A 12,183-nucleotide genomic window follows, 5' to 3' on the forward strand; every position below is an offset into this window, starting at 1 on the left:
AGCTCATGCACCACTGACCTCGGCTCCACTCTTTCCCCATGTACCTGACGTGACCTCCTGGCTTTCAGACCTCCGGGTTGTATCCTGAACTCAGCTCCCCTCTCTCCCTGTGTACCTGACATGACCTCCTGGCTTCCCTGACCTCCGGCTCATACCCTGATCTCGGCTCTGCTCTCTTCTCGTGTGCCTGACGTGACCTCCAGGCTTCTAAACCTCCGGCTCGTACACTGACCTCGGCTCCACTCTTTCCCCGTGTACCTGACGTGACCTCCTGGCTTCCAGACCTCCGGCTTGTATCCTGAACTCTGCTCCCCTCTCTCCCTGTGTACCTGACGTGACCTCCTGGCTTCCCTGACCTCCGGCTCGTACCCTGATCTCGGCTCTCCTCTCTCCTCGTGTACCTGACGTGACCTCCAGGCTTTCTAAACCTCCGGCTTGTATCCTGACCTTGGCCTCTCTCTCTCCCTGTGTACCTGACGTGATTTCCCGGCTCTTGACCTTTTGGCTTGTTTGACTACTCCTCCACTAGTGTTTCTAGCAACACTTTGTGTTAGAGCATCTCACTACTCCTCCATTAGTGTGTCTTGCAACACCTAGTGTTAGGAAATCACATTTTGCTGATATTAGCAGGGCCAGCATTCGAGTTGGTGGGGGACTGCAAACTGTGCCATTGCCATGAGTCCTGATCCCCAAAAAGGCCCCTAACACTTTATTAACAGTGCAGTTTTCAAAGTTAGAGGCGTAGAAGGACCTTTGGTGACATCATGGTTTTACTCTGGTGTGACGGAAAAAGAGAAGAGAACCTGATATGTTCTCTACTATGTGTGCGTGTGTATCATGCAGTGCGTATATCATGCAGTGTGTGTGTACAACATACAGTGTGTGTAATATGTAGCTTGTGTGTATATACAGTACAGACCAAAAGTTTGGACACACCTTCTCATCTCTAGAACAACTGTTAAGAGGAGACTTTGTGCAGCAGGCCTTCATGGTAAAATAGCTGCTAGGAAACCACTGCTAAGGACAGGCAACAAGCAGAAGAGACTAGTTTGGGCTAAAGAACACAAGGAATGGACATTAGACCAGTGGAAATCTGTGCTTTGGTCTGATGAGTCCAAATTTGAGATCTTTGGATCCAACCACCGTGTCTTTGTAGAAAAGGTGAACGGATGGACTCTACATGGCTGGTTCCCACCGTGAAGCATGGAGGAGGAGGTGTGATGGTGTGGGGGGGCTTTGCTGGTGACACTGTTGGGGATTTATTCAAAATTGAAGGCATACAGAACCAGCATGGCTACCACAGCATCTTGCAGAGGCATGCTATTCCATCCGGTTTGCGTTTAGTTGGACCATCATTTATTTTTCAACAGGACAATGACCCCAAACACACCTCCAGGCTGTGTAAGGGCTATTTGGCTAAGAAGGAGAGTGATGGGGTGCTACGCCAGATGACCTGGCCTCCACAGTCACCAGACCTGAACCCAATCGAGATGGTTTGGGGGTGAGCTGGACCGCAGAGTGAAGGCAAAAGGGCCAACAAGTGCTAAGCATCTCTGGGAACTCCTTCAAGACTGTTGGAAAACCATTTCCAGTGACTACCTCTTGAAACTCATCAAGACAATGCCAAGAGTGTGCAAAGCAGTAATCAAAGCAAAAGGTGGCTACTTTGAAGAGCTAGAATATAACACAAATTTTCAGTTGTTTCACAATTTGTTGTTAAGTATTTCATTCCACATGTGTTAATTCATAGTTTTGATGCCTTCAATGTGAATCTACAATTTTTGGAGTCATGAAAATAAAGAAAACTCTTTGAATGAGGAGGTGTGTCCAAACTTTTGGTCTGTACTGTATAACATGAAGTGGGGGTATGTAACATGGGGGTGTGTGTAGCATGGGCTGTATGAGTAACGTGCAATGTGTGTTTGTGCTGTCAGTGGTGTGTGTGTGTGTGTGTGTGTGTGTTTGTGTGTGCTGTCAGTGGTGTGTGTGTGTGTGTGTGTGTGTGACATGCTGTTACGACTGAGCCCATCCACTCACACAGAGGACGAACGAACCTGGGGAGATATTATCGACAGGTCCCTGTACAGACTAGGAGTACCCTATACCTGACTCTCTTTTGTCCAGGACTGATCACGGAGGTTGGCACCCTAAAGTTACGCAATCTACGTCGGCTGTCCCAGAGTGTCCTAAACTATAAACCCAAGTGTAACACAAAACACCAATAAACCTAAGAGTGCAGAGGGTGAGACACCGGGTTAGAGACATGTTCGCACAGTCGTACAGGGAAGACGGAAAAAACTGAAAGAAACCCAAAAATACTTATAAAATAAGTGGAACCCCTCCAAATTCTAAAGGAAACAGAATGGGAGAACGCTGGAGAGGAAAACACAAACCACAGGGAAAAGCAAAAGAGATTATCCTGAACTGAGGAGCTGGGACACCAAACGTCCATCAGCCTTGGATTAAGGCTTGAATAAGTAGCCCCTCCCAAGATGTGATAAGGCAAATAAACATAGGAAGTGAAAACAAGGCAGAAAGGCAAAGGAAAGACAAGAACTAACAGCAGTTGCACTGATACAAAACATACCGTGGTCCAACAGAGAGGGAAACCGACCACATAACCAGAGGATCGAGTCCCGTAGTTAAGCTAGGATAACACTGTTCTACATATTTTCAAAAGTTGCCATGTTCACTTATGAATCGAGCCATATCTGTCACATGGATCCCTTTGGCATTGGGATCTGTTCACATTGCAGATTCTGACACTCCGATGATGTCTGGGATCAAAACAGGGAGACTCTGGCATTGACCTGCTGTGTGCTGATTCATAAACAGGCTAGTGAGAGTTAATCTCTCCTAGTCTGCTTGTTAGTCTCCTTTTGATCACATGTGCTGGGGAAGCCAATCACATCTGTTCCCCTCCTATTTATGCTGGATGAATATTCTACCCATGCCAGCTATAGTTTTTTCTGTGCTTGAGCTGTGAGCTTTGGTGTCCCAGACTTTCTAGTGAAAGTGTTGCTTTTTACTTGGAGCAGTTGTGGTCTTTACTCCTGTTGTCTTGTTGCTTTCTTCCTGCTCTTGTTTTCCTCCTAATCTTATTGTCTCCTACCTCCATGTGTGCGTGCTGTGTAACAAAGTTTTGATTTCCCCTGTCTACCTATTTCTGTGAGTTTCATCTCACTCCTGACCTGGGGGAATAGATATCAGATCAGAGCTGGTCAGGAGCAGGGCCAGGAAGGAGACTCAGACATCCCCACTATCAGGAGTATCCCTAAGATTAGGGATAGCTTAGGGCCCCCTAGCTTGCGATTCAGTGCAGGTTTGTAACAAAAAGTCTGAGTGGTGAAAGGAAGATGCTTCGTGTATGTAGTACTGGGCATTGGGCAGAATTAATGTTTGGATTCTGAAAAGTCCTCTTCTTCTTCCCTGAAACTCCAGTCTTGGTGCACCCTGCAGAAATAGCAATTAATAGTGCCATTGGTTGCTCTCTACAGGCCATTGGTACTGCAGAAAGGGTAATTTTCCTCCTATTGAAGCCCCTTTATTCCTTTTTCATTGCACCCATAAAGTATTATGCCAACAATGGTGCCCCCCAAACACTGCACAATACCCCAACAGTGAATTCCTCCAAAGTATCCTCCACATGCACAGTATGATGACTCTATTATACCTCCATAGTCTTCCATATAGTATAAGGCACCCCCATAGTTCTCCATATAGTATAATGCACTCCATAGTAACCCATATAGTATAATGCACCTCCATCGTAATCCATATAGTATAATGCACCCCCATTGTCCTCCATATAGTATAATCCACCCCCATAGTCTTCCATATAGTATAAGGCACCCCCATAGTTCTCCATATAGTATAATGCACCGCCATTGTCCTCCATATAGTATAATGCACTCCCATAGTCTTTCATATAGTATAAGGCACCGTCATAGTCTTCCTTATAGTATAATGCACTCCATAGTAATCCATATAGTATGATGCACCCCCATAGTCTTCTATATAGTATAATGCACCCCCATTGTCCTCCATATAGAATAATGCACCGCCATTGTCCTCCATATAGTATAATGCACCCCCATAGTCTTCCATAAAGTATAAGGCACCCTCATAGTCTTCATTATTATAATGCACTGCATAGTAATCCATATAATATAATGCACCCCCATAGTCCTCCATATAGTATAATGTACACCATAGTAATCCATATAGTATAATGCACCCCCATAGTCTTCTATATAGTATAATGCACCACCATTGTCCTCCATATAGAATAACGCACCCTCATTATCCTCCATATAGTATAATGCACCCTCATAGTCTTCCAAATAGTATAATGCATATTTCATAGTCTTCCATATTGTATTCTCTGATTTAAAAAAAAACAACAAGCCTCTCCTCTCTCCCCCGCTGCTCCGCTCTCTGCAGTGGTGTGTTCTGCGGCTCTTCACATCTCAGCACAGTGGCTGCGCAGCAGTGATGTCATCACATCCATAGTGGACAGTGGACAGCGGAGCACTGCCTCTTTCATCATTGCTTTGAACTGTGTCAACATTTGCAATGCCAATACAGTTAAAAATGCGATGGTGTGAAGGGAGGGGGGGGGGGGGGGCGGTGTTGCCACTGGCACCGTGCTCCTCCGATTCGTGGGCCCAATAGCAGCCACTATTGCCGATACACCACTGCCTGATATGATAGAATCCTGAAGGCTCAATAGACTAAATACAGGATGTAATAGACTACATACTAACAATGCAATAATGATGAGGAAATAATAGGCACTATGTTTCTATAAGCTGCAGCATTGCCTTGCCCGGTGTACGCGGATGCGGTGCACTCATGATATTTCCTGGGGACCAAGCGGAGCTATCGCTCTAGACATCGTCCTGTCCCCCCCATTCTACGTCCACCTCTGTACATTCAGTAAATAAGCCCCGAACGACCGGAATATTGTATATCTGACATGTTTAATGGTCTGAAATCAGCTCATGGAAAAGCAACCTAAACGTTTCTGCGCAATATGTTAACCCTTTGGGGCCCTGCTGTTAATTCTTGCCCGGGGCCACACCTTGCCTAAAGCCGGCACTATATATATGAGGCAAGTAAATTGTGCAAAACAGTCCTCTGGGAGCAATCAGCAGAGAGTTATGTGACCGCCGCGGGCCCTAATGTCACATTACAATTAATTTATTTCTTTTTTTTTAATCTTTTTTTGGAAATTCGAGGGAAACGGAAAAAAGCAGCAGCAGCTTATTCCTCACTCCTCACTTTTTCAATATAATTAATATGTTTATTCACCGTCCAGAAACATCCATAAGACTAGAAATCCTTAGTCATGGCTTTTCTTTGCTCCTAATCCGTCACCATGCAGCCAAGAAACTGCCAGAAATAAGAACATGCTGAACGCGGGAAAAGGAGAATTTACTGATCAGAAGTCGTCGTGCCTTAAAGGTTTGCAATACACCCCTGGGACTATGAGCCCATCACATGCTTCACTGGAGGCGAGGGCCCCACTCCTCCGACAGTGTGAGAGCAGTATACCACCACTAGGGGGAGCTCCCTGTATACAGAGATACATGATAAGATCCTGTCTGCAGCCACCACTAGGGGGAGCTCCCTGTATACAGAGATACATGATAAGATCCTGTCTGCAGCCACCACTAGGGGAAGCTCCCTGTATACAGAGATACATGATAAGATCCTGTCTGCAGCCACCACTAGGGGGAGCTCCCTGTATACAGAGATACATGATAAGATTCTGTCTGTAGCCACCACTAGGGGGAGCTCCATGTATACAGAGATACATGATAAGATCATGTCTGCAGCCACCACTAGGGGGAGCTCCCTGTATACAGAGATACATGATAAGATTATGTCTGCAGCCACCACTAGGGGGAGCTCCCTGTATACAGAGATACATGATAATATCCTGTCTGCAGCCACCACTAGGGGGAGCTCCCTGTATACAGAGATACATGATAAGATTCTGTCTGCAGCCACCACTAGGGGGAGCTCCCTGTATACAGAGATACATGATAAGATCCTGTCTGCAGTCACCACTAGGGGGAGCTCCCTGTATACAGAGATACATGATAAGATCCTGTCTGCAGCCACCACTAGGGGGAGCTCCCTGTATACAGAGATACATGATAAGATCCTGTCTGCAGCCACCACTAGGGGGAGCTCCCTGTATACAGAGATACATGATACGATTATGTCTGCAGCCACCACTAGGGGGAGCTCCCTGTATACAGAGATACATGATAAGATCCTGTCTGCAGCCACCACTAGGGGGAGCTCCCTGTATACAGAGATACATGATACGATTATGTCTGCAGCCACCACTAGGGGGAGCTCCCTGTATACAGAGATACATGATAAGATCCTGTCTGCAGCCACCACTAGGGGGAGCTCCCTGTATACAGAGATACATGATAAGATCCTGTCTACAGCCACCACTAGGGGGAGCTCCCTGTATACAGAGATACATGATAAGATCCTGTCTGCAGTCACCACTAGGGGGAGCTCCCTGTATACAGAGATACATGATAAGATTATGTCTGCAGCCACCACTAGGGGGAGCTCCCTGTATACAGAGATACATGATAAGATCCTGTCTGCAGCCACCACTAGGGGGAGCTCCCTGTATACAGAGATACATGATAAGATTATGTCTGCAGCCACCACTAGGGGGAGCTCCCTGTATACAGAGATACATGATAAGATCCTGTCTGCAGTCACCACTAGAGGGAGCTCCCTGTATACAGAGATACATGATAAGATCCTGTCTGCAGTCACCACTAGGGGGAGCTCCCTGTATACAGAGATACATGATAAGATCCTGTCTGCAGTCACCACTAGGGGGAGCTCCCTGTATACAGAGATACATGATAAGATTATGTCTGCAGCCACCACTAGGGGGAGCTCCCTGTATACAGAGATACATGATAAGATCCTGTCTGCAGCCACCACTAGGGGGAGCTCCCTGTATACAGAGATACATGATAAGATTATGTCTGCAGCCACCACTAGGGGGAGCTCCCTGTATACAGAGATACATGATAAGATCCTGTCTGCAGTCACCACTAGAGGGAGCTCCCTGTATACAGAGATACATGATAAGATCCTGTCTGCAGTCACCACTGGGGGGCAATGCAACATACTAGCAAAGGGTTTCCAGTGGCCAGTGTGACAACCTCAGAAATATATGAATCTATCATGCTCTGGTTGGGAGAGCTGTGTCATGTGCATATATTCTGGCCTGTGAACAGACCATGTTACAGGAATGTCTGAAAGAGCCCTAATGCTGATTAAAGACATAATATCATGTATCTCTGTATACAGGGAGCTCCCCCTAGTGGTGGCTGCAGACAGGATCTTATCATGTATCTCTGTATATAGGGAGCTCCCCCTAGTGGTGGCTGCAGACAGGCTCTTATCATGTATCTCTGTATACAGGGAGCTCCCCCTAGTGGTGGCTGCAGACAGGATCTTATCATGTATGTCTGTATACAGGGAGCTCCCCCTAGTGGTGGCTGCAGACAGGATCTTATCATGTATCTGTATACAGGGAGCTCCCCCTAGTGGTGGCTGCAGACAGGATCTTATCATGTATCTCTGTATACAGGAAGCTCCCCCTAGTGGTGACTGCAGACAGGATCTTATCATGTATCTCTGTATACAGGGAGCTCCCCTAGTGGTGGCTGCAGACAGGATCTTATCATGTATCTCTGTATACAGGGAGCTCCCCCTAGTGGTGACTGCAGACAGGATCTTATCATGTATCTCTGTATACAGGGAGCTCCCCCTAGTGGTGGCTGCAGACAGGATCTTATCATGTATCTCTGTATACAGGGAGCTCCCCCTAGTGGTGACTGCAGACAGGATCTTATCATGTATCTCTGTATACAGGGAACTCCCCCTAGTGGTGGCTATAGACAGGATCTTATCATGTATCTCTGTATACAGGGAGCTCCCCCTAGTGGTGACTGCAGACAGGATCTTATCATGTATCTCTGTATACAGGGAGCTCCCCCTAGTGGTGACTGCAGACAGGATCTTATCATGTATCTCTGTATACAGGGAGCTCCCCCTAGTGGTGGCTGAAAGCAGTGCCATTATATCATATAGCTCTGTAGAATCTTTGGAGTTCTTTATTCAAAAAATAGGAACTCTGACTATATTAATATGTATTGATTTTGACCTTCAATTTAATATCTTGATTATATTCCTTCCTTTAATGAAATGTGTGTGTGTGTATATATATCCACTTTAGAGTAGTTTATTCTTTACCTGTGCATTGGTCAGTAATGCTGTAATTATACAGATATTATAGCTTGTGTCCTTTTATAGGTGTTTATCGTTTTCTCATATATATGTGTACTTATATACTGATATTTATAAAGCCCAGTCTATTGACAGGTTCCGCTCTGCCCCATCTGTATAATAACCGGTGGCACGCGGATGTCCTTGGTTTGGCGCCTGCGGGTGCGTTCAGCAGACAGGGGCAGTGACGTGCGGGGAGCGGGCGCTGTCTTACAAACAGAGAAGCGATTCCACTTTCACAGCTGCAGATATTTCCGTTTTCTTAAGAACAAAGCCGGTCAATGTCACATAAGGTCGCCTTCCCCTCCCCCGGCTTTAATTCCTAAATGGAGAGGCGGTAATGTATAGGACAAGGTGCGCTCTAAATAGAAGGCAGCAGGTGACCGCGTGATGGGGAGTGGAGGCATTAAACTAGCGCGCCTCGCGCCTCTCCTCGTCCATTGAGCCCATTTGCAGGGTAATGACGCCGTCACTCCTGTTTATGTAGCAGATGACAATATATATTGGACGGGGAGCGGAAACTCCAGACGCTGCGGAGATCGGCCAGGAGGCTGTGGGAATAGAATGCAGATGCCTCCGTCTGATGCTGGCGGATTCTGATTGAAGAATCGTGGATTTGATTTTTTTTAATTCTTTTCTCCAGAGGGAAAAAAAAAAATCTAAATTCCAAATATGAAGCATAAAATACAATCATTCTGTCTCTGAGGGATCGGGTGGATATATTGGGGATTTCACCAAAAATATACAGCCTCATAGTCACAACAGGATGTGTTCTGAGCCTGGGCAGGGTCCCAAAGACGCCACCGCAGTGATCTTCTATAGGACCGATGCTTCCAGGAAAACCAGACCCCCTGAAATAAAGACCCTTTAAAGAGGTGCAAACACCAGACCCAAGTCCAGAGCTGTCAGAGAAATGAATACCCATACCCCCTAAATGAATACATAATAGCCAAACCCCTAAATACTTACATACTACAGAGCAGGCCCCAAAAAGTAATAGAGACCCAAGAGCAGACCCCATAAATTAATACAGACCCCAGAGCGGACAGAGAAAGTAATACAAACCCTAAACCATACCCCCTAAATTAATAACTCATAGCCGAACCCCTAAATAAATACATACTATAGAGCAGGCCCCATAAATTAATAGAGACCAAAGACCAGACCCCTAAATACATACCCCAGACCAAGCTCCCTAAATAAATGCATACCCCAAAGTAGACTGCCTAAATTAATGCAAACTCTAAACCATCCCCCAAATTAATACCCCATAGCCAAACCCCTAAATAAATACAGACTACAGAGCAGGCCCCATAAGGTAATAGAGACCCAAGACCAGACCCCATAAATGAATGCAGACCCCACAGCTGACAGAGAAATGAATTTCTGACTCTAATCCATACCTCTTAAATTAATACCTCATTGCCAGATCCCTAAATAAATACATACTACAGAGCAGACCCCATAAATTAATAGAGACCGAAGACCAGACCCCTAAATAAATAGAGACTCCAGACCAGGCTCCCTAAATAATTGCATACCCTAAAGCAGACTGACTAAATTAATGAAACACTAAACCATACCTCATAAATTAACACCCCATACCCAAATCCCTAAATAAATACATACTACAGAGCAGGCCCCATAGAGTAATAGAGACCAAATATCAGACCCGTGAGTTGACAGAAAAATTAATACAAGCGCTAAACCATATCCCTTAAATTAATACCTAATAGCCAAACCCCTAAATAAATACAGACTACAGAGCAGGTCCCATAAGGTAATAGAGACCCAAGACCAGACCCCATAAATGAATGCAGACCCCACAGCTGACAGAGAAATGAATACAGACTCTAATCCATACCCCTTAAATTAATACCTCATAGCCGGATCCCTAAATAAATACATACTACAGAGCAGACCCCATAAATTAATAGAGACCAAAGACCAGAACCTCTAAATAAATAGAGACCCTGGACCATGCTGCCTAAATAAATGTATACCACAAAGCAGACTGACTAAATTATTGCAAATTCTAAATCATACCCCATAAATTAACACCCCATACTCAAATTCCTAAATAAATACTGTCACAAACCACCGGGGGGGTCACTCAGAAATCCCCCGCGCTGGCTACCAGTACGTCACAATCGGGGGGTAACAAGTGGGGGGGTCACCCCTCCTTTATACCTCCCGACCGACAGACAGAGCACGTGACGCGCTCTCTAGCGCCCCTCTTATAGTCAGGCCAATTATGGAATTGCCCGACAATAAGCAAGGAGGCCGCTATACTACTTATGCCGATTATTGAAGGGTCCCCGGTGAGAGTAGGGTATATATTCCCCCGACCTCCGCGGGCGGAATATATAAAACCTCCCCGAATCTCACTGGCCTCCCCACAATAATCCTTGGCACAACTCGCTGCCACCAACCGCTTCACGGTAACTATTAGCCGAACACACAGACGTGGGATTCAAGATCGAGATAACAGAACAGCCCAAGATTAATTATATAATTTAATCAGCCTAAAGCACACTAGAAACTACAATATATACAATAGGGAATCTACAGAATATACATATGTCAGAGTACAGTTACAGTCAAAGCATGGGTTACAAACAGGCATACACAGTTCCAGCAGTTACCTTGTTGCGTCTGGCCACAGGGGGGCGCTGTACCCAGGTTTCTAGGATCCTTCCCACAGATGTTTCCTACACGTGCCCCCAGCGAAAAGAACACTGGAAAATGGCCGAAGTAGGGTTATCAACCTGGGCAAATCCAGGTCCCCTCCTACCTTAGTGACCTCAGAGGGAGCACTGCTCCACCCCTGGCTTGAGTTATGGACAATCCACAACATGGAATATGGGCCATAACTTTGCCTGGGAGCGTCGTAGGCGGACGCCAATGCTCTCATTGTGACAGTTATGAATTTAGCTACAGAACGAGGGGACTCATGACCTGTCTGCCAGTTCCCCATTGGCTGATATCACGCCTGGGGCATTTCCCAATGTCCTGCTCCCATAAAAAGGGTGTGCCGGCATCGTCCGCATGCGGAGACACCATTTTTATGGTTGCCATATTTATCGGAAATATGGCTTGCGAGATATGAACCATTTTTTACTGGAGTCGTTCTGTCTGCTAGTTCCATAGCCTTGCTAATGAGATACAACTCTTGTTACAGGGTGACGGCAGGGAGTCATCCTGTGTCCATTGTTCCCACACCACCTCATCTCCATATCACAGGAGATGGCCATGGGATTTGTTGCTAAACCAGTTGTGTGAAGGAAAGGGGGGGTGACACCAGGAGAGGGCTTCCTGACATACTTGAATATCATGATTTATCGTCATATCTCCGGATTTACCTCACACCTCCCCCCTTTTGAGGGCGCTAGGGGGCAGCACACTCCGGTGTTCCCCCGTGCGCCCGTCCGCGACCTCTCCTTGTCGGGACAGCCCGTCTGCGTTACCGTGGTCACGGCCCCTTTTGTGGCGAATGGTGAAGTTGTATTGCTGGAGCGCAAGGCTCCATCGCAACAATCGCCCATTCGTCCCAGAGACGGTGTGCAACCAGCTGAGGGGATTGTGGTCCGTCTCCACGATGAAGTGGCGCCCGTATAGATAGGGTTGCAGACGCTGCAGGGCCCACACTATGGCCAGGCACTCCTTCTCCATCGTGGAATAGGCAACTTCCCTTGGTAACAGCTTCCTGCTCAGGTACAAGACTGGGTGCTCTTGGCTCGCAGAGTCCACCTGGCTGAGCACCGCACCGAGGCCGAAGTCACTGGCGTCGGTCTGTACTACAAACGGCCGCGTGAAGTCGGCTGCCTGTAGCACGGGCGGGCT

The sequence above is a fragment of the Anomaloglossus baeobatrachus genome, chromosome 1 (genome assembly GCF_048569485.1).
Source record: "Anomaloglossus baeobatrachus isolate aAnoBae1 chromosome 1, aAnoBae1.hap1, whole genome shotgun sequence".
NCBI classification, from domain to species: domain Eukaryota; kingdom Metazoa; phylum Chordata; class Amphibia; order Anura; family Aromobatidae; genus Anomaloglossus; species Anomaloglossus baeobatrachus.